We start from the raw sequence: 23,039 nt of genomic DNA, 5'->3' as shown, positions 1-23,039 counted from the left end.
TGCCAGGGTTCCGGCCCCACACAGCCCAGGGCATCATATGCCAAGCCCCTGATAATAGAACCACAGGGAGAAAAGTGAATCCACTATCATCGACTCTCTTACAAACCCTCATCATGCATGTAAAATCTACCAGATCCCTTCGCCCACACATTCTCAACTCCCACAAAAAAAGCCCAACCTCCCTGAAGTAATTGTTAAGTAGGCACATTTCCATAGTAAAGGTTATCTCTGGAAAGCACTAATACCAACCATCCCTCACTTCCACCAAAAAAGTGCCTGTAAGCAGGACAGAGGTGAGACCTACATTTTAACGCACTGCTTGTGGGGCTGTTAATTGCTACAACCTCCTGGAAAAACAATTAAATGCAACATCAACATGCAGAGAAAGCCTTAAGAAGGTCCATCTGTTTGAGTTAAAGTAATTTGATAATTTGGTTAATTGGGAATCATCTAAATGCTCAAAAATAGGGGGGAAGGTAAATGAATTTGGTAAAATCATACAAGGGAATGCTATGCAGATACTGAAAACGATGTTCACAAAGATTGTCGACTTTACATGAAAAGTTATTTAAAATGTTTGGTGAAATGCACAGAATGTAAAATTCTATACACAGAGTACGATCCCAATTCTACGTTGGGAATGCATATAAAAAGCCTGAAAGGACATACAACAAAATGTTAGTAGTAATTATCATTTGCTCATAGTAATACACGTGATTTTAATTTTCTCTTTTTAAACTCTTCTGTTTTAATTTTATAGAAAGCACCTACGTCCAAGAAAAAGAAACCATTAAAAAATCAGGCCAGAGGGTCTCTTGTTTTCCTGCCAAGGAGACAGATCTCAGCAGACACTGGGGGAATATTTCTAGCCTTCCTGAGCAGATTCTATGTCCCACCTGTCTCTCGCACTTAAGCCCTGGTGATGATTTCTTATACTCCACATCATGCCTATGCCTTTCTCGACCTTGGCTTTGACTTTCAGCCTTCTCTGTTTATACTAAAACACCCCTCTGGCAGTTACCTCTTGTCTGTAAATCTTGTTCTCCACCCCCTCTTCACCAGCAGGACCCACTTCTACTGCCTGGTCAGCCTCCTCCTGGCCCCGTCTGGTCAAGTCTTGGTATAGACAACAAGTTACCCTTGAAAAAAACAGGCATCATAAACAAACTACCAAAAAACAGGGCCAGGAAATACAGTTTTCGTAATGCATTCTATAAAAGCATTTTATACACAGTGGCCCTCCCTCCCCAACTACCCCAGGCCCAACTATAACCGATCTCTTGGGAGGTCCCCACCGTGGCAATCATCCTTAACATCCGTGCAGGGCTCTGCATTTTTCAGTGCACATTCACAGACTCACAGCATTTCATCCTCATGACTCTGTACGGTGGGAAGATCAAGTATTCTTTTCCTAATTTTGTACAGCTAAGGAAACTGCGATTCAGAGAATGGGCTCTGAGTGGCTTGCTCCCCCCCCCCCACACCCCGCCCCGATCGTCAGGGTGTGCCCATCTGTAAATAGTGAGGATAACACCCGCATGGTGGAGTTGTTGTAAGGATTAAATGAGATAACATATGCAGGGTGCTGAGCGCAGTGTCTGGAACAAGGGCAGCATTCAACAAATACCACCTCCTATAACTGTTAGGTCAATGAGAAGCTCAAGGTTACATAGCTGGGAAGTGACAGCGCCAGGATGAGAATGCAGGCCTTTTCATGCCAAGTCCACACTTTTTCTACTTTGTCCCTAACACCCTAAGAGGAGTATTAGGGCATGGCTCATGCCCTCAAAGAACTTGTAATATTTTGTAGGAGGCCTATCTCAAGTACATGTAATACAGCAGTTATTCCCACAAAGAGCTAAGGCAACTGGAATAAAAACTAGGATACAGCTCTCAAATCATGCAATTCTTTGGTCCAACAGCAACTGTTAACTGTTACGCTATCTTCTTATGCACACATTCCAAAGCACAGGAAACCCAAGTTCCATCCCCGTGTCAAAGTGAGTTGTGTAGGCAGAAATCAGATGTGAAAATAAGTCCCTTTTCCATACTAATAATAGAAAATCTTTTCTGTGGGCATTCTGAACTTCAGGAAGTTTGAGCTATTTTTGGAAACTTTTCTCTAGCTTCCGGAAAGTACCATTCATGATGGTACACTTTAAGGAACTTGAAAAACAGCTTCGGTTGAGTGCAAGGCTGCTTCTTAAAAAAGGCTTCAACTCGATTAATTAACTTAAAACATATGACACGTGGCGGCTGACAACACAAGGACAGGGAACATGTTAAAGACAAAGGCAACATGCACACAAACACAGAGTAGGAAGTTCATAAGAAAACTCTGTCGACATTTATTTGATGCCATAGTAATAATCCCGTAATAATGGGATCCAGGATTGCCAACCCTAGGCATACTATTTCTTTAACGGTAATCTTCGCCTATTTATGCTTTGACAAAAGGGGAGCCTAAAACTTTGTTATGGAATGTTGAAGCTTCTTTACATGGAAGAGGGTAATCTACTAATGGATACTTTGAGATTCACATCTTGGAAGGTTTTTAACGCGCCGCGGGTTTTTATATCCCCAATATCTACTACTTTCTAAGACAGAGAAATGATGCTCGTTAAGGGGTGGCCCTGAGCCAACCTATGAAGTAGGAGAAGGCTTTCTTAAGAAACGCTCTACCTCCTTTTGTCTGTTCTGCTGGGAGGGAGGGGTTAGGACTCCCGTTGGCTGAGGCACTCCGGTATGCAGTGCCTACTTTATGTTATCTGTGTCACTCCTTACTGCAGCCATGCAACATGTACATTAATCATCCCAATTATTCAGAGATGAGGAAACTGAGTCCCATAGAAGCTGAGTGACCCATCTAAGAGAAACTGATCAGTGACTATGGAACGGTCTTCCACATAGGGGCTCATTCAGGTTTCCCCTCACTGAACTGGGCTCCCCCAACATCAGACACCCCTGTTAGTACCTGCACTATAGACTAGTTCACATCACACTGTTGAGGACAGGCCACCATTTGAGTTAGTCTTCTTCATTTTTTAAATTTTGTCAGATTTATTTATTTATTTTGGAGGGGTACGAGAGGGGTAGGGGCAAAGAGAGAGAAAGGGAAAGAGCCTCAAGCAGGCTCCATGCCCGGCACTGTTGGTGGAAAATGGTATGGAGGTTCCTCAAAACATTAAAAATAGAATCATATGATTCAGGAATTCCACTACTAGGTATTTACCCAAAGAAAACAAAAACACTAATTCAAAAGGATATATGCACCCCTGTGTTTACTGCAGCATTATTTACAATAGTCAAGATAGGGAAGCAGCCCAAGTGTCCATCCATAGACGAAATGATAAAGAAGAGGTGGTATATATATATATATATATACACACACAATGGAGTATTACTCAGCCATAAAAAAGAATGAGATCATGCCATTTTCAACAACATGGATGTATCTAAAGGGTATTAAGCTAAGTGAAATATGTCAGTCAGAGAAAGAGAAATACCATATGATTTCACTCGTATGTGGAATTTAAGAAACAAAACAAAACAAAAAGACAAAAATCACTCTTAAATACAGAGAACAAACATGGCTGCCAGAGGGGTGGTGGGTGGGGGGATGGGTGAAATAGATAAAGGGGATTAAATTAAGAGTACACTTAGCCACGAGCACTGAGTAATGTATAGAACCATTGAATCATTATATTAAGAAGGAGGAGAAGAAAAAGAAGAGGCAGTGGTAACAGTAGTAGCAGTCGTATTCCTGTTCTAAAAGTGAGCAGGCACCTGGGTGGCTTAGTCAGTTGGGCATCTGACTCTGGATTTCAGCTCAGGTCGTGATCTCAGGGTGGTGAGATTGAGCCCCTTGACGGGGTCTACGCTGTGTGTGGAATGTGCTTAAGATTCTCTTTCCCTCTCCATCCACCCCTCCCCCCTCGCGCTTTCTCTCAAAAAAAAAAAAAAATTAAAATAAGAATAAACTAAAAGTGACCAGGCAGGCATGATTTTAACCTAAATCAGTGGCTCTAATGTAAAATTTGAGACATGGTGGCAGGACTTCAAAATGTCAAGACTCTAGAGATCATCTAGTCAACCTCTTCTCCCATTAACGTACAGATTTAAAACAACCAACACCTAAGAAGGGCTGTGACTTGGCATAGGTCACACAACAAATCAGGTGTAGAGCCCAGAATAGAGCCAGGACTTCTGACTCAGGGCTGTTCTCTTTTACAGCATTAGCCACAAATATTCAAACATAGGGTAAAAAACACATTCCAGACTCATAGGACTTATTCCAATGGTATTAATTCACACTGGTGATTCAGAGTGCTGGTCAGGCCTCTTACTGTGTGGCCTAGATAAGGTACTCTCTCTTTGCCTTGGGTTTCTTATCAATTATATGAGAATAACAATAGCGGCTGCCTCATTCGGTTATCGTGTGGGTCAAATGTGATAATTCACGGGGCTCTAACTTCTTTGTGCTCAGCATAAACAATGAATGAATGTTATATTATTATTATCATTAAAATTATTTTTACTCTTACTACTAGTCTAGTTCAGATAATTGACAGCTCATACTTTCACCTTTGGGGAAGGAGGTAGAAACAACTTCCTGCTATCAAATTCATCTCCATCTTCTCTAAAGGCAGGCCTAACAGTCTCGGGAATGAAGGTGAGATGAGTAGAAGGTTAGCACCAGAAATAAAGAAATTACCTTTGAAAACAAAATTGCCTACGGAGCATTTTCGTTTGATGTTGAAAGTCAAAATTCCCCATCTTTCTCAAACCTACCTTCTCATTAACTTCCCTTTTCCCTCAGTTTTATTGAGATATAACTAATATATAATATTATATTTATTTTAGGTGTATATCATAATGATTTGGTGTTTGTATATATTGCAAAGTGACTGCCACAATAAGTTTAGTAAACATCCATCACCTCACATAGTTACACATTTTTTTCCTTATGATGACAACTTTTTTAAGATCTACTCTCTAGGCAACTTTCAAATATACAGTACAGGATTATTAACTATAATCACCATGCTATACATTACATCCCCAGGGCTTATTTATCTTATAACCGGAAGTTTGTACCTTTTGACCCCTTTCTCCCATTTTGTCCACTTCCCATCCCCCACTCTCTGGCAACCACAAATCTCTTCCCTGTATCTATGAGCTTGGTTCCTTCAAATTCCACATATAAATGAGATCATGCAATACTTATCTTTCTCTGTCTGACTTATTCATTTAGCATAATGCCCTCAAGGTCCATCCATGTTGTTGCAAATGACAGGATTTTCTTCTTCTTATGGCTGATTAATATTCTATTCTATTCTATTCCATATATATCCATTCATTCATCTGTGGACACTGGGGTTGCTTCCATGTCCTGGCTATTGTAAATAATGCTGCAGTGAACATGCGGTGCAGATATTTTCTCAAGACAGTGATTTTGTTTCCTCCTGATAAATTTCCATAAGTGGGGTTGCTGGATCATGTAATAGTTCTACTTTTAATTCATTTAGGAACTTCCATGCTGTTCTCCATAATGGCCACACCAATTTATAGTCCCACCAACAGTGCACAGGGATTCCCTTTTTCCCACATCCCTGCTAACAGTTACCTCTTGTTTTTTTGTTTTGTTTTGTTTTGTTTTGGTAATAGTCATTCTAATAAGTGTCAGGTGATATTTCATTGTGGTTTTGATTTCCACTTCCCTGATGGTTAGTGATGTTGAGCAATTCTCTACGTACTTATTGGCCATGTGCCTGTGTTCTTTGAAAAAAAAATATGTGTATTCAGATCCTCTGTCCATTTTTTAATTGGATCGTTTAGGGGTTTTTCTGCTATTGAATTATATGGGTTCTTTATATACTTTGGATATTAACCCTTTTCAGATAAATGATTTACAAATAGTTTATCCTACTCCATCGGTTGCCTTTTCATTTTGTTAATGGTTTTCTTTGTTTTGAAGAAGTTTTAGTTTGATGTAGTCCCATTTATTTTTGCTTTTGTTTTCACTGCTTTTGTTGACAAATCCAAGAAATCATTGCCAAGACCAATGTAAAGGACATTACCCCCTATGTTTTCTTATAGAAATTTCATGGCTTCAAATCTTACATTCAAGACTTTCATCCGTTTTGAATTAATTTTTGTGTATGGTATAAGACAGTGGTCCAGTTTTAGTCTTTTGCATATGGCTGTCCAGTTTTCCCAACACCATTATTGAAGAAACTATCCTTTCCTCATTGTATATTCTTGGCTCCTTCATCATAAAATAATTGACCATATATTTGTAGGTTTATTTTGGAGATGTCTATTCTGTTCCCCTGATTTATGTATGTGTTTTTATGCCATGTTGTTTTGGTTACCATAATTTTGTAACATAGTTTAAAATCAGAAAGTGTGATGCCTCCTGCTTGTTCTTCTTTCTTGAGATTGCTTTGACTATTGGGGTCTTTGTGGTTCCATACAAATTTTAGGATTGTTTGTTCTATTTCTGTAAAAAAGCCATTGGCATTTTGATAGGGATTGCACTGAATCTGTAGATTGCTTTGAGTAGTATGGACATTCTAACAGTAAGAATTCTTCCAACCCATGAGCATGGAATATCTCTCCATTTATTTGTGTCTTCTTCAATTTCTTTCATCAATGTCATAGTTTTCAGTGTACAAGTCTTTCATCTCCTTGAGCAAATTTATTCCTAGGTATTTTTTCTTGTTGGTTTAACTATAAATGGGATTGTTTCTTTACTTTCCCTTTCTGATAGTTCATTATTAGTGTATGGAAATGAAACTTATTTTTGTATATTGATTTTATATTCTGCAACTTTACTGAATTTGTTTATTAGTTCTAACAGTTTTTTAGTGGAGTCTTTAGAGTTTTATATATATATATATATATATATATATATCTCATCTGCAAATAGAGACAGTTTTACTTCTTCCTTGCTTATTTGCTGCCTTTCAATTTATTTATTTTTCTGGCCTAATTGCTCTGTATTTAAGACTTCCAGAACTATGTGGCAAGAGTGAGCATCCCTGTTTTGTTCCTGATCTTAGAGGAAAATATTTCAGTTAAAATTCCCCATCTTTCTCAAACCTAATCTTTCTCACTTAATTCCTAACTCAGTTAAAAACCTGACCATCCATCTAGACATCAACTCCTTACACACACTTACCCACTTGGTGACCTAGCGCCTCTGATTTTCCCTCTGAAATGGCTCTCTGAGGATCTCTCTTCTCTTTCTCTTTTCTACCTGGTTCAGGCACAACTAATTTTATCTATTTATTTATTTTTGCTTGGATCACTCCAGTAGTCTAAAATCTCAGCTCCTTCCCCTTTTGCAACACCACCTACTTACCACCTCCAAAGTCACTTGTGCAAAATACAAATTAGATAAAATCATTTCTCTCATAAATGCTGTATAATTTCTCCTCTTCAGCAGGGTATATTCACATCCCAGGCTCACTGAAACACCCCCCCCCCAACAACTCTCTGCCACCCCCTCACTTCAGAGCACCCAGATGTTCTTTCAACACAAACTTTCCTTCCATGTGGAACACCTACCTAGCCCCTTCTCTAGAAAATTGCAACTGCCTACTGGAGTGTAGTCCAAACATGAACTTCTCTGCAAGCTCTTTCAGATTCCCTCCACCCTTCTTCTCTGGGCTTCCAATGAACTTGTTCCTATCTCCACTAACCATTCACCACAATGATCACTATCACTTATTTTCTTATCCTTCTTTTCTGCTAGATTGATTCCTGAAAGGCATGGGCCTCATTCTTTTATCCACTGCCACAGGACCTACATAACACACAGTACATGCGTAACAAAGAATTGCTGAATAAACCAAGTGGATGGTACCCAAAGTAAAAGGAATAAAAAAAAACGAGACCTCAGTGACTATCAAAGCTGATCTCAATTAAAGCTCATTTCTGTAATATATATAACAAACGATTATGTAAATACTTTTCAGAAGAGTGTGATAAGAACTTGCAAATGGCGAATCTCTCAAGTTCCCACTTAGGCTTCTTAAATGTTCATCAATGGAGAGAGAGCACCACATCCTCCCAGATTTAGTTGGGTTCTGCAGGACCTGCACACACCAGACATTCTGAAAGCTCCTGCAATCCTGTAGCTTTATCTGAGGACACTTTTCCCCTCACAAAATTCTTTGGACTGGACTTGGGTAGTAGGTGCTCAATAAATGCTGATTTGATTTGCAGTGGATTTGAAAGCAAAGTGCAACTCACATTGTAGACTAACTCAATGCAATGACTGATTATACTTAAGATAATAGCTCTAAGGCTATAGAAAATCAATGGCTAGACTGAGAAGCAGCCAAATGCTTACTCCCCTGCCTTGTTCCACAGTCAGTGCTGACCTGCTTCTTGATCCTTTCCAGCTTCTGAAATTTTCTGATTTGACTGTTTCCCCAGAATGGAGGGGGGCCAGTTAGCAAGTGTTGCCCTGTACTTGTGATATATTTGCCCTGTGTTTTGATGTTGATGTAATATGTGAGAAAGTTGAGTGGCATTTTTTAAAAATGTCCTACTTTTTCTAAAGCCTACCCTCTGTGTGACAGGTTAAGCGGGATTCTAGCTGAAGTAAGGAAGAAGTATGGACTGGAACGTTGTAGCATTTTTTTCACCTTCATTTGTGGGACTGTATGTTAAAGGGAGCCCAGAAACTTTTGTTTTTACTAAAAAAAAAAAAAAAACCTCAGGTAGGGAACTCTAAATTAGATGTCCATTGAACACTTGAAATATGCACTCTGCTGTAATTCATTCTGGGATAAGAAAAAGACAGTACCTTGGAGAATAAATCATTAACTAAAAGTCAAACTGAGACACCCTGGAAACCAGTGAGGCCAGGCGGCCGGGATTTGCCAGTTCCCTCTGGTGACTTCTAGAGCGAAGCATCCCACAGGCAGACAAACTCGGCACATTGCACTCCCTTCTATTTCACTTTTCAAACTTGAAGTTATTTTTAGATGACCCATGCCCGCTAATCCCAGGCAGGACAATTCCCAGCCCGCTGTGCCTCAAAGTACCTTCCTCGTCCCCGGCACTTCTTTGTAAGCACTGGGAAAGGAGTTTCTCCGTTTTCTTCCTTTTTTCACAGAGTGTAGTCCACCTGCCCTTTCCCTCTCTCCAAACCTCAGTCCCAGGGGCCACAGGCGTCATCCTCGCTTGTTCTACTTACGCACCTGCTGCTACTGGAAAGGCGAACCTTTGAGGCACTAGGAATGGGGCAGGGGCTCTCTGAGACCCGCGCCCTCTAGAGGGGGGGGGTCAAGGCAGACCTCTGTCCCCCATCCCCACCCCCCCAGGCCGCCGCGGGGGCTGACAGCTGGAGCAGACCACCCTCCGCCCCTCCGCCGCTGCCTCCCCCCTGCCCGGCCCCGGAACCACGCCGCGCTCGCCCGCCCCCTGCCGCGTCCTCCGGCACGGCCGGGGCGCAGCGCGCAGCCCCGACAGGACTGGGCGCAGGGGCAAGCGGGCCAGCGCGGTTACATAACCGACCTGCTGGGCGTCCGCGATGCGCCGGCAGAGGCTGAGGCGGCGGCTCGGGCGTCCGCGGGGCCGGCTACTGCGGGCGCGGCGCTGCCTGCTCACCTGCCCGCCGGTGCGAGCGCGTGGGGGCGGGCGCGTTGCCCGCGGGCCTGGGCGTGGGGCCGTGCGCGGCGCGCCCCGCCTCCCGGTCTCGAGGTCCTTGTGTCCCCCGCTCTCGGCCTCCCGCCCGCTCCTCCCCGCAAACCTCGGCCGCCGTCAGCCGGGACAAAGCGGCTCCGGGGAGGGGCCGAGCCGGCGGCTCTCGCAGGAGCCAGCGGAGATGGGCGCGCCCCCAGCTCCGACTCATCGGGCCAACCTCCAATCAGACCCCAGGAAACCGAAAGCCCCTGGGTGGCCTCCTCTCCTCCCCTCCCCGCCTGACCCGGCGCCCTTCCCGAGCCCGCACCCGCTCCGCTCCCCGGGCTCCCACCCTGCCCTCAGCCTCCCCCCGCCACACCCCGCTTTCCCCTTGGGGTGCCCAGGAAGCGGAGAAGCCCCTCTGGACCCCTAGCGCAGATGCCAGTCCTCAGGAGTCCCGGCCCAGCGGGGAGGGGCTCCCCGGAGTTACCGCCGGGTTGGGGGGCCTCCTGGGGTGTCGGAGTGGGCAGGGATTGTGAAGCTAGGGATGACTGGGCAGCGACAGTCCAGAAGAAACTGCCGGAGAAGCAAACTGTGGGTGGGGAGTTATGGAAGAGAGACTTTCCTTACACGCAGACTGAGCCCCCGACTCTGGTCGAGGAAAGGTCGGGAAGCGCCTGGACGGCCCTTGGGGCGTCTGCGGGGGGGGTGGGTGCGGCGCCCTCTGGCTGGAGACCTGCGTCCGCCCCCGCCCTCCCCCCCACACCCCCCCGCCCCACGCGCTGAAGGTGCCCTGCGCGGGCTCCTTGGCTTTGCCAGGATTCGCAGCCACCAGACCTGGGGACAGAGGGCTTCAAGGACTCCTATTGTGTGAGAGCCGGTGACAAGTGGGAGGCTGCTATCATACAGTAAACGGTTGAATGTGAAGCAGATTCTAGGCTAGATCTGTTTGCTCAACAAACTTACCGTCTGCTTTACAAAATAAAGCAATTCAGAGCCGGAGGAAGCCTGTGGCTCATGGGTGACAAGGGCTGATGGCAGGAGAAAGTCAATACTGTACAACACCAGAATAGGGAAAGTGGGGAAAGTTGAAGAAAGAAGGGCCGGGTGGGGGTAGGAGTGCGGACCAACTCGAAGAGGGAATAAATAATATTTAAATCAGTTCTGTGTTCTGTTATCTTTCTCATTGCTATATAAATAGGCCTCTTTCTTTTTGCTTTTTATGTCTTTCTGTTTCCTGATAACAATATTAAAATTGCACTGAAGCCGTGGATAAGCTTCACAATTATTCTTCCTTCACCCACACACCACCTTGTGTTTTCCAAGGTTGATGTAAAATTTCATCTTAAACAAAACCAAGAAACAACAAAAACATAAAGGTAAACCTTAGCTCTTCACTCTGATTAATCTGCACTAATATAAATAAAGACAGAATTTCAGAGTTGAAAATGGCCTTAGACTCCTACTCTTCCAAACTTCTGGATGCATAAATTCATAAATATTCACTGATTTAGATGAATTACAATTTTGAATAGAATTCTCTGGTGCCTGGGGTGCCTGGGTGGCTCAGTCAGTTAAGCAAAGGACTCTTGGATTTCCTCTCAGGTCATGATCTCAGGCTCCTGGGATGGAGCCCTGTGTGGGCTTCAAGCTCAGCTGGGAGTCTGCTTCTCTCCCACTCTCTCAGCCCCACCCCAGGCCCCTTCATGCTCTCTCTCTCCCTCTCTAAAATGGATGAATGAATCTTTAAAAGAAGAAGAAGAAGAAGAAAAAAGAATCATCTGAAAAGGCATTCATATACTGAGCCCAATCTTACCTTCCTGGGATTTTCACTCACTGGGTCTATTCACTTTTTGAAGCCATGGAGACAGAGTCCAACTCCTTTTCCAACTGACTGTGTTTCAAATATGTAAAGATAGTCAACATGTCTCACTCACTCCAAGACCCTCCTGTGAAAACATCCTTAATCCTTTAGACAAAATCTCACTTGCAGTAAGTAATTCCTAGAATCATCACCAACCTGAAGACTGATCTTAATAGCATCTATTTTGTAAATATATATTTACTAAGAAAATTTTCTGGTGATGAAAGTAATATGTTTATTGCAGAAACTCTGAAAAACGTAAGATTCAATGTGAAGATTAATACATGTAACATTCAATTTATCTTAGCTATTATAAAAAATGAACATGGTCATTTTCCTCCCACTGAGATACAGTATTCTTTTTGTTTGTTTCAAATTTTAATTTAAATTCTAGTTAGTTAACATATTGGTTTCAGGAGTAGAATTGAGTGGTTCATCACTTACATACAATACTCAGTGCTCATCACAAGAGCCCTCCTTAATATGCATCAGCCATCTAGCCCCTCCCCCACCCACCGCCCTCCGTCAACCCCCAGTTTGTTCTCTATCCTTAAGAGTCTTTCGTGGTTTGTTTCCCTATCTCTCTCTTTTTTCCCCCTCCCATATGTTCATCTGTTCTGTTTCTTAAATTCCACATATAAGTGAAATCATATGGTATTTGTCTTTCTTTGACTGACTTATTTCACGTAGCATAATACACTCTAGCTCCATCCATATCGTTGCAAATGGCAAGATTTCATTCTTTTTGATGGCTGAGTAATAGTCTATCGAATACATACACCATATCTTCTTTATCCATTCATCAGTTGATGGACATTTAGGCTCTTTCCATAGTTTGACTATTGTTGAAATGCTACTATAGATATCCGGGTGCATGTACCCCTTTGAAGTTGTATTTCTGTATCCTTTGGATAAATACCTAGTAGTGCAATTGCTAGGTCATAGGGTAGTTCTATTTTTAACTTTCTGAGGCACCTCCCTACTGTTTTCCAGAGTGGCTGCACCTGTTTACATTACCACCAACAGTGCAAGAGGGTATTCTTATTTTTTGATAGACTTTATTTTTTAAAGTTTAAGGTTCATCACAAATTGAGTGGAAGTTATGGATATATCCCATATACTCCCTGCACCCACAAAGTCATAGCCTCCCTCATTATCAATATTCTCCACCAAATTGGTACATTTCTTACAATTGATGAACTTCCTTTGACACATCAGTTTCAACCATGTAGTTGATACTATAATTTACATTAGGGTTCACTTTTGGTGTTGTACATTCTTTGAGTTTTAGCAAGTGTATGACATATCCCCCATTATAGTCATATGCAGGAGAGTCTCACTGCTCTCAAAATCCTCTGTGTTCCTACTAACCTCTGAGAACCACTGATGTTTTAACTGTCTCTATAAGTTTTGCCTTTTCCAGAATGTCATAGAGTAGAACTTATACAGTGTGTAGCCTTTTCAGATTGACTTCTTTCTTTTTTTAAAGAAAAAAGATATAATATGCATTTATGTGTTTTCATGGTTTGAGAACACATTTCTTTTTAGCGCTGAGTAATAGTCCATATTCTAGATGTGTCACAGTTTCTTTATCCATTCACCTACTGAAGGGCAGCCTGAGTGCTTCCAATTTTTAGCAATTATGAATAAAGCTGCTATAAACATCTGTGTGCAGGGTTTTATACAAACATAAATTTTCAGCCTATTTGGGTAAACACTAAGGAGTGCAGTTGCTGGATCATACTGTAAAACTATGCTATGTAAGAAAACACGGAACTGTTTTCCAAAGTGGCTGCACCAGTTTGCATCACCACCAGAAATGAGTGAAATTATCCTGTTGCTCCACATCTTCACCAGCATTTGTCATTGTCGGTGTTTTAGAATTTCACCATTGTTATAGGTGTGTAACGGAATCTTACCATTGTTTTAATTTACAGTTCCCTAATGATGTTGAACATTTTTCATATGCTTATTTGCCAATTCTATATTTTCTTTGCTGAGATGTCTGTTCAGATTTTTTGCCCATTTCTTAATTGGGTTGTTCACTTTCTTGTTGTTCTTATTGTTTCTTGTTGTTATTGTTTTAAAAATTCTCTTATAGTTTGAATAACAGTTATTTATCAGATATGTATTTTGTAAATAATTTCTCCAACTCTGTGACTGGATTTCTCATACTCTTAACAGTGTCTTTTACAGAAAAAATGTTTTTAATTTTATTGAGTTCCAGCTCATCAGTGATTTATTTCATGGATTGTGCCCTTAGTGTTTTATCTAAAAAGTCTTCATAATGCCCAAAGTCATCTGGATTTTGTCCAATTTTGTCTCCTAGGAGTTTTATATTTTGTGGCATTTTATATTTAGGTATATAATACATTTTGAGTTAATTTATATGAAGGATGTAAGGTCTGTGTCTGTGTGTATAACATATTTTTTTCATATGTGGATGTCCAGTTGTTCCAGCACTATTTCTTGAAAAGACTATCTTTTCTCCATTGTATTGCCTTTTCTCCTTTGTCAAACACCAGTTAACTATATTTATGTGGCTCTATTTAGGGACTCTCTATTCTGTTCTATTGATCTATTGATCTATTCTTTCAAGAATATCATACTCTCTTAATCCCTGTAGATTTATAGTGCGTCTTGAAGTCTGGTTGAATCAGTCCTCTGATTTTGTTCTTCTTTAATATTGTGTTAGCTATTCCAGATCTTTTGCCTCTCCATATAAACTTTTGAATCAGTTTGTCAATACCTGCAAAATAATTTGCCAGAATTTTGATTGAGAGTACATTGAATCTGTAGGTCAAGTTGGGAAGAACTGACATCTTGACCACATTGAGTCTTCTTATCCATGCACATGGACTATCTCTCCATTTGTCTAGTTTTTCTTGGATTTCTTTTATCAGAGTTCTGTAGCTTTACCCATATATGTCATATACATATATATATATATATATATATATATATAGAAAATTTATACCTAAATATTTCACTGGAGGATACTGATGTAAGTGGTATTGTGTTTTTAATTTCACATTCCATTCATTCATTGTTGGTATGTGGTCTAGAGACTTTATATGGGAGGAAACAAAAGAACACACAAATTCCCTCAAAGAAATAAAGTCAAGATGATGGACTCTGATTCTAATAGCTCAAGGAATCTCTGGTGTCAATGTCCTCCAGTCAAAGACCACCATAAACACACCTATTGTTAAACAAGCTGAATTTATGCTCCCTGTAATAAAGAAGAATGTACTCCATGGAGATAATGTGGCATGGCATTAAGAGAACATTAGACTTACCATAGGATTTGACTTGTCTTAAGTGATTTTGGAGAGGGTTTGAGGAAGCAATGCTTTGCTCTACATTGGATGCTCTTAGAAAGGAGGAATACTAATTTGCTTGCATAAATATTAAAAAATCTTATCTATAAGGCAGGAGAAATGAAGTAAGTCTACAGCTATACTTGGCAAAGGAAAGACTCTTCGTATTAGCCAGGATAGTGGAATGTTTGATCATTTTTTTCTAGTTTGGATACATTTTTCTTTCTGTTTATATGTGGTTGCAGAAGCTCTTGCTGTTGTCTTGATGCCTCATGGTCCTAGGATATTTTGAGAAACTGTTTGTATTCAAGAGGAGAACACCAAGGCGAAGCTGATCATGCCTGACAGATCATAGCTGTTCAGGCCACTTTTCTCTTTCTCACTAGTGACATATCATCACTGTGACAGATAAACTCTCTCTCACCTTGGCAATCTCATGTAACTTACCAGTCCATCAATAATCCCTAATAATAATCAATAATACCTACTACCTAATGTCCACCACGCTTTCTACAAGTAAAAAATAAACAAAAGTAATATGTGTGCTTTCACAGGGATTTTGAAAGAGAAATGAATAAGTATAAGTCTCCCAAGACAACTAGAGAAAAACAAAAGATTGGGCAGTGGACCTTTCAAGAGCCACACTAACCCTGTAGAGGATGATCTGTGGCCTTGTTAACTTTACTATAACATGGGAGAGACAGCGGGGCCGGGGCAGCAGCCAGGACAAGATTCACCTTTAGGGCTGGACAAGCATGGAGATGGAGAATAAATGGAGGCAGAGGGAGAGGAAATTCGTCTAACACTGGGCCAAACCCAGTCGAAAGGACTCACTGTGACCTCAAATAACACCATAAAAGACAAAAATAACTGTCTAAGCACATTGTTGTCATTAAGAAGTCTCCCACAGAAACATTGGCTTATCTTGACAAACAAAAAGCTTGGAGAAAGGACAAGAGAGAGACTCCATTACCAAGATCCTAAGATGGGAAATGGTCCTTGGATACCAAGAGCCTCAGGAGGCTCTAAGGATAGCTTGATTGTATCATTGAGATTGGAGCTCCTTATAACATCCCTCTCGCCTAAAGTTTGGATCAATTCTAGAGCCCAGCATGGAGCTGAATTGCAACAAGGATATAAGAAGTGAAGGACTGAAAATACTGGGGCCCAGGGCAGGTCTGAAGTTTTCATCTCAATTCTGCTATTTACTAGCTGGATGTCTTTGAATAAATAAATTACTGCTCTAAACCTCAGTTTTCTCGTCTGTGAAGTCAGGATCATGGTAACCATACTATACATTGTTGTGAAAATTATACTAAAATGTTTATAAAGCATTTGACCCAATGTCTGGCCTCAGTAAAACTTAGCCATCATAACCATCATCATTACCATCACCATATCCTCATCATCATCACTATCATCTGTTTCATTATTGGCTGCATCACCATCATCAAAAAGAGGAGAATGCTCTAAGGTAAAGGTCCTCAAATTATGGCCTCCAGGCCAAACCAGCCCCAACATGCTTTTGTGAATGAAGTTCTATTGGAACACAGCCACACTCATTCATTTATGTATTGTCTATGGCTGTTTCTCCTACAACGGTGGTTGAGTAGTTGTGATAGAGACTTCAAGACCGGCAAAGCTGAAAATACTTGCTATCTCTTCTTCTACAAAAAAAAAAAAAAAAAAAAAAAAGCCGACTTCTACTCTATAGCAAGAAAAGAAATCAAATGACTGTGGCTGTGTTGGCAGCTGTAAGGACTTTCATGTGAAAAAAGCACAGAGGTAGTACAGAAAGTAGTAAGAAAAAGTTGAACAGGTAAGTTGAAGCACACATTTGTTTTAAATAGTCTTAAAAATTAAGAATTAAAATTGTATGCCATATCCCAGTCATCTCAGATCAATGGAACTAATTCTCTCTGGGACCAGGTATGTAATTTGGGGGACCCAGCACAAAATGAAAATACAGGGCCCTTTGATCAAAAGGGATTAAGAATTTCAAGCTGATGACAGCAGAGAGTTAAAGCAAGCACAGAGCCTCTCTGCACAGCCCTGTGGCTCTCACGTGGGCATGCATACATACACGCGCACACCCACATGCATACACCCTACACTCACAAAGACACCTATAACTGAAGAGCAATGTACAGGCAGTCAACTGCAAACTTAGATGTGGGTTTTCTTTCTTTCTGCCTACCAGAGTATTTTCTCCTATAAATGATTTCTCTACGCCCACAACCTCCTCCTCCTTCAATTTTGATGCAGCAATAAGAGCAGTTTCCCTCTGTCTGACTCCTTCTTCATTTTTGCATGACACATCGGTATCACCGCTCAGATTTCACTTTTCCCATTCATTACAGCATGCTATGCCCCGAAATAATCTAGTCTGCTTTCACAGTGGCTTCAGGTTCACCATGCCAGGATAAAAGCCACTATTGCCCAGGTTGGATCTTACTTGGCTTTGGAGCATGTGGAGTATATAAAGTTATACAGTTAAAGTGTTGGTAGAATGACATGCACAAGAACAGCCACAGGGCAGCCAGGCTGATCTGAGCTTCCTTCACAGAAATAAGAATGTGCAAGGGGCTGGCTGCGATATGGGAATTGTCTGTTAAACTGAAACTCATGAATGATTTGGTTTTCCCCAAAAGGGAAAGAAAACCCCACAAAAAGAAAAACAAAAAGACAGATAGGTTGTGTTTTGGTTTTAATGCTCCTTTGACAGTCCATGGAGTAGAAAATGTATATATAAGTAAGTCTTTCATGGTCCATAGTGTGGAAAATATTCATACATAGATGGACACAAGAAGCTTTCTCCTGTTATTGTACTATTTTTAAATCTGCAAAGAAAAGCAAATGCTTTGGGGACCAGGAGTATGAGTGTGCAGATGTCAATAGGCTGATTCCAGGTGTGATAACAGATCCCCAAGTCCCGTAGTGAGGTAAGTCCTCCCGCAGGGGTATGGATGACTGATCGCCCTCAAGGACACCTGTGACTCATTAGTGTGGGTTGATTTTCCAAAGAAGGAGAACCCATAGGGCATCCCTATTTGCCAGGCATTAGTCAGATTCCTCTAGGATTTGACAAGGTGACAGATTACTCTGATAAATTAATTTGTGCTAAGGTGGTAATGGCTGATAATAGGGTCTCTGGTTACTCTCAGATAACATCTATACTTAAATGGGGCCAGGTTCTTCAGAGTGTGATGGCCACATTCCATCCTGTCTTTTTGCCAGCCTGTTTCTCCCTGTTCCTGGAGCATGCCCTCTGCTTTCAGTTTCCCAGGCTATGCACTGGCCGTTCCCTCTGCCTGGGTGCCTTTGCTGGGCAAGCTCAAAATTTTCCATCAATGATCAACTGAAAATAATAGCAACAAATGCTATGTGCTACATTTTAAGACAGTGATTCTCAAAGAGTTGTCCCAGGACCCGTGGCATTGGCATCACTGGACAAATAGTGAGAAATGCAAATTCTCAGGCCCACCCCAGATCTATTGACTCAGAAACTTGGGGCAAAATCCAGAAACCTGTGTTTGACAAGACTTCCAAGGGATTCTGACACACGCTAAAGCTCGAAACAAGTATTCTAAGCATTTGTCCTACATCGGCTCATTTGATTTTCACAACAACCCTCTGAGGGAGGTACTAAGATTGCCCCCATTTTACAGATGAGGAAACCGAGGCACAGAAAGTTTAAGCAACTTGACAGAGGTCATAAGCTGGTAAGTGACAAAGCTGGGCTTTGAATCCAGGCAATCTGGCCCAAGAATGTGGTTGTTCTATTTCTCAACTATGTCACCCTTTGGATCAATGCTTCTGCAAAGCCTCTTATGATTTCAATCCCAAATCTCACCAGACAACATCAATAGTACTCACATCACTTTCTTCTCTTGTGATAGTCATGATTTTCTTGTCATTCTATCCTTAGTACCAATATGTATATTGCAATGAGCAAATTTGGTATTTGATGAAGGAATGAATAATTGAATGAATTGATCAGTGAATCAATAAATGTCTTGACTCAGAAGTAACTTGACCAGTGTTTTCCAGAGAGCTTTAAAAAAAAAAATACTTTTCTGAATCTCATCCCTCACCTACTTATCAGTCTCCAGAAGTGGAGCCTGGAAATCTGAAGTATAAAAATCAAACCCACACAAAGAACCTGGGTTGAAGAAAAAGTTTTTCCAACAAATTGATTCTGTACCTATAGACCCCCTGCCTTAACTGGCACTGACAATTTCAGATAGTTTGGTGAGACCAAGTTGAGGGCAGGAATGGGGAAAGGGGGGCTCTTTGTACCCTTATATCCTATCCTATGGGGAGTTGCTAACCCTGTAGCCAACCCTTCCTGGAAGAAAGCCTAGACATGCTTCAGATTTTAAGCCTATTGTATAAAATTCCTTGAATAAGTTCATGTAAGATACACCTGCATTTGGCACACTGAGCTGTACATGGTAAAGTTGTTCTTACCCCCAGAACAGGCAGTCCTCAATATATATATATATAAATGGGTCAGATTCCAAAAATGTATTTGTAAGTTAAGTTGTTTGGAACTCAGAAAACACTTTCCCACAGAAGTAATATTAGAAAAAGTGTTCCATTCCTCTGCCAAAATACAAAACCTGATTTAGAACACTCGGTCTGAAATAGCAGTTCAGATGGGCTACACGGACATCCATGGGAAACGTGGCTGGGCCCCAAGCAACTAGGAACTGGGGATTATGGGAACACGGTGACTTCTGGGTGAGACTGGGCTGTGGCAGTATCAGAGACATGCCTTGGTCCTCCTCCCTCCCTCAACACACACACACACACACACACACACACACACACACACACACACATTTGGTGGCTACTAGTCACCTGATAGAAAAAGTTATCACTCCAGGAAGACTACCTGGGATTCAATGAAACCCTACTCCCTCCACTCGTGTGGTCAGGAGCTGCCCCAGACCTTAGCTCAGAGCTCTTCAGATCAGCAGTGCTTGTACTAACCTCTGATATCCTCTTACCTGCGTTTTGGAAACATACAACCTGCAGTTTCAACTTCAAGGCAACTGTAACCACCTCCCCTATCACACCTAGAATAATAGTTTGGGGAGGAATATGGAATAAGCACTAAAAATAAAACTGCTGCTGAAAAGTAGAAAAGAGAATCAAATTTCTAGCTTTTCCTTGGCCTATAATGAAGTAGCTGTGTGACATGAAGCTAAGTTCTCTGGGCCTCCCTTTCCTCATTTGTAAAATGTTGGGAAAGGGGAGTGGTTTATACAATCTGTAAGTTCTTTCTAGATCTAATATTCCAGAATTCAATAAAAATAGTTTCCTCTAATTCCTTGTGAAAAGATTTGCCAGTCTGCCAACTGTTCTCCTACATTTCGCTACTTGCCAGCAAAATATTGAAACCTTATCTCATCTCAGGCCCAAAGATGCACCAAAAGGAACCAAGACTGAGAAGTTACAGTTTCATTTCACCCTTTTTTAAAAATTTTATTATGTTATGTTAGTCACCATACATCATTAGTTTTTGATGTAGTGATCCACGATCCATTGTTTTCATATAACACCCAGTGTTCCATGCAGTACGTGCCCTCCTTTAACACCCATCACCAGGCTAACCCATCCCCCCACCCCCCTCCCCTCTAAAACCTGGTTTGTTTCTCAGAGTCCATAGTCTCCCATGGTTCATGTCTCCCCCTCCGATTTCCCTCCCATCATTTTTCCCTTCCTTCTCCTAGTGTCCTCCATGCTGTTCCTCATGTTCCACAAATAAGTGAAACCATATAATTGACTTTCTCTGCTTGACTTATTTCACTTAGCATCATCTCCTCCAGTCCCAACCATGCTGATGTAAAAATTGGGTATTCGTCCTTTCTGATGGCTGAATAATAGTCCATTGTATATATGGACCACATCTTCTTTATCCATTCATCTGTCGAAGGGCATCTCGGCTCCTTCCAAAGTTTGGCTATTGCACTCTTATTAAATTAATTTTATTTCATTTAATTCTCACTTGCCCACAGCCAAATAAATAGCTCTTTGGGTTTAAGCCTTGTACTCAGTGAGACATTTCTCAACACACAGCAAATTAAGGATCAAAGTGGTAAAGTAATAATAATTTATCAGAATTTTCACATGCAAGGTATAAAGAGGAAAGGAATTTAAAAATTCAAGGGAATTTGAAGTTATTTCAGAAAAAAAACCTTTAAAAGGAACCAATACACTTAATTTTAACATGTGCCACCAGAGACTGGAATTTAACTCAGAACAAAATCTATTGTTTCTTTGATAGAGTACCCCTCTGCCAAAGGTAATACTACCTAGAGGAAAAGAAGTGAGGAAATGTGGTTATCATCACCCAGTTTGGGTTTGGGTTTGGTGCCATCTGGTAGAATCTGAGCTCAGGATTTCCATGTCAGCTATAAGGATACCATGCCCCTATGATAGGCTAAGGATATACCTAAAGTTGGCATTAGGAACCTCAAGAAAATCTGATTCGTTTCCACTGCCATATATCTTTAATGAGATTCAGTTCTCTGACCAGGTTAAGAACAGAAACTTCTGCTTTCTCTCCCTAAAAACAAACACACATACAACAACAACAACAAAACAAACAAAACAAATGCAAAAATTATCCCAAATAATGCACAATAAAAATTCCCCAACCCCCACCATCTTTCTAGCCAGCTGTCTAAGAATCCTGGGGAATTGTTGGGGGTTGGGAGAACAAGCGATTCTGGTTCTAGAACCTCTGGAATCTCAGGTCTCAGGCCTAGGGTTTGAATCTAAATCATAATACTTTATAGGCCTTCTACTGTGTGTCAGACACTATGTTGAGTGTTTTATATGCATTATTTAATTCAACCCTTAAGACAACCTAGTGAAATATGTGTTATTTCCACTTTGCTTCATAAGCACTTATATTCCAGTTCACAGAAGAAAAAAAATTGAACAAGGATAAGCAAATGGCCCAGAAAAAAGATAGGACTGCATGTACTGTCAATACCAGCCATTCACCTAGCCCAGGACTCTATGAGCCTGAGATCTGACTCTTCGCTCCACCATGCCCTACAACTTCGAGGAAGTTATTCAATTTCCTTACATATAAAATGGGAAGAGTATAGTGCACACCTGCCAGGCTCGCTATAGGTTTCCACTGAGAACCTATACACAGTGGCCTTACCTCTCAGAGTGTGGTCCCTGGACCAGAGCATCATCATCACCTGGGAGTTGGTTAGAAATGCAGAGTGTCAGGGCTCACCCCAGGTTGTATATTTTAACCAGGTCCTCCAATGACTTGTGTACACACTGAATTTGAGAAGCTCTGCTCTCAGGCACACACAGGGTAGCAGTTCTTCCCAGCCTTCTGACGGTGTATGCCTTGAAGATTCCTTAGCGCTCACATCTCAGGAGAAAGGCAGAACTTACCGTGTCCACAATGTGTCAGGCTGCTGGGTCCCCATCTGCCTTTGCTATTCTGCTCTCATTAGCTGAGAATGTCCTTTGTCTGATAATCCACCTGGTGAAAACCATTCTTCAAGATGCAACTCAATATTGTGGAGACTCTTTCTATCTGCCCTCCTTCTATTCCAAGAGAGAATTCACCACTTCCACTTCTCTTTCCCCACTAAAGGTCAGATCGATGCTGCTGGAACTTCTTTGACGGCAAGCCATGATAAGAAACATATTTTATAAACACACCTGAACATACGCACACACACACACACACACACACACACACACACACACACACACACCGTATATTGCTGAAATGAAAGGTTTGTGAAAGAATACCTTTATTTACTCTGTGCAATGGACTTAGATATTTTCAACATTAATCTGTTCTATTTCATGTGTTGGCATGCTATAAGGGTCATAACTGACAATTTGTAAAAGCTGTGCAGAGCTATTTCTTTCAGAGGGACTGTGCTACTCAGTGATTTAGTCTCATGTCTACCACCTCTTCTAGAGAAAGAGGATGTGGCCCCATGTCTGACACATGTAGGGACTCAATCATGTTTGTTGAAAGAATAATGAACGGATACATGAATCTGTTATGATCTGTTTTGGTAGCTGGCTGTGAGTCCACCCCTTAACTCCTTGGTCCCACTGCCATCATTAAAAAAAAAAATATATATATATATATATATAAAGCCTTGTTTATCAACCACCAACCACAACTATAAACCTACACGGTGAATTTCTATGCTCCCAAT

The 23,039-nt window shown here is 41.4% G+C and overlaps 1 protein-coding gene across 1 annotated transcript in view; it reads right to left on the bottom strand.

Annotated features, from left to right (window-relative positions):
* RCAN2 (regulator of calcineurin 2) overlaps positions 1-9,612 on the bottom strand; it is a 266,392-nt gene extending 256,780 nt beyond the window's left edge. Inside the window, exon 1 of the mRNA XM_028097869.2 lies at positions 9,532-9,612. The gene's annotated coding sequence lies outside the window, so the exon portion shown is untranslated. The remainder of the gene's footprint in view (positions 1-9,531) is intronic.
* Positions 9,613-23,039: the final 13,427 nt, after the last annotated feature.

This window comes from Eumetopias jubatus, unplaced genomic scaffold, assembly GCF_037043125.1.
Source record: "Eumetopias jubatus isolate StellerSeaLion01/CBP00866 unplaced genomic scaffold, mEumJub1_p1.0 scaffold_6, whole genome shotgun sequence".
Lineage (NCBI taxonomy): Eukaryota > Metazoa > Chordata > Mammalia > Carnivora > Otariidae > Eumetopias > Eumetopias jubatus.
Note: the sequence above shows the minus strand (reverse complement) of the source record. Positions and strands in the feature narration are given on the sequence as shown.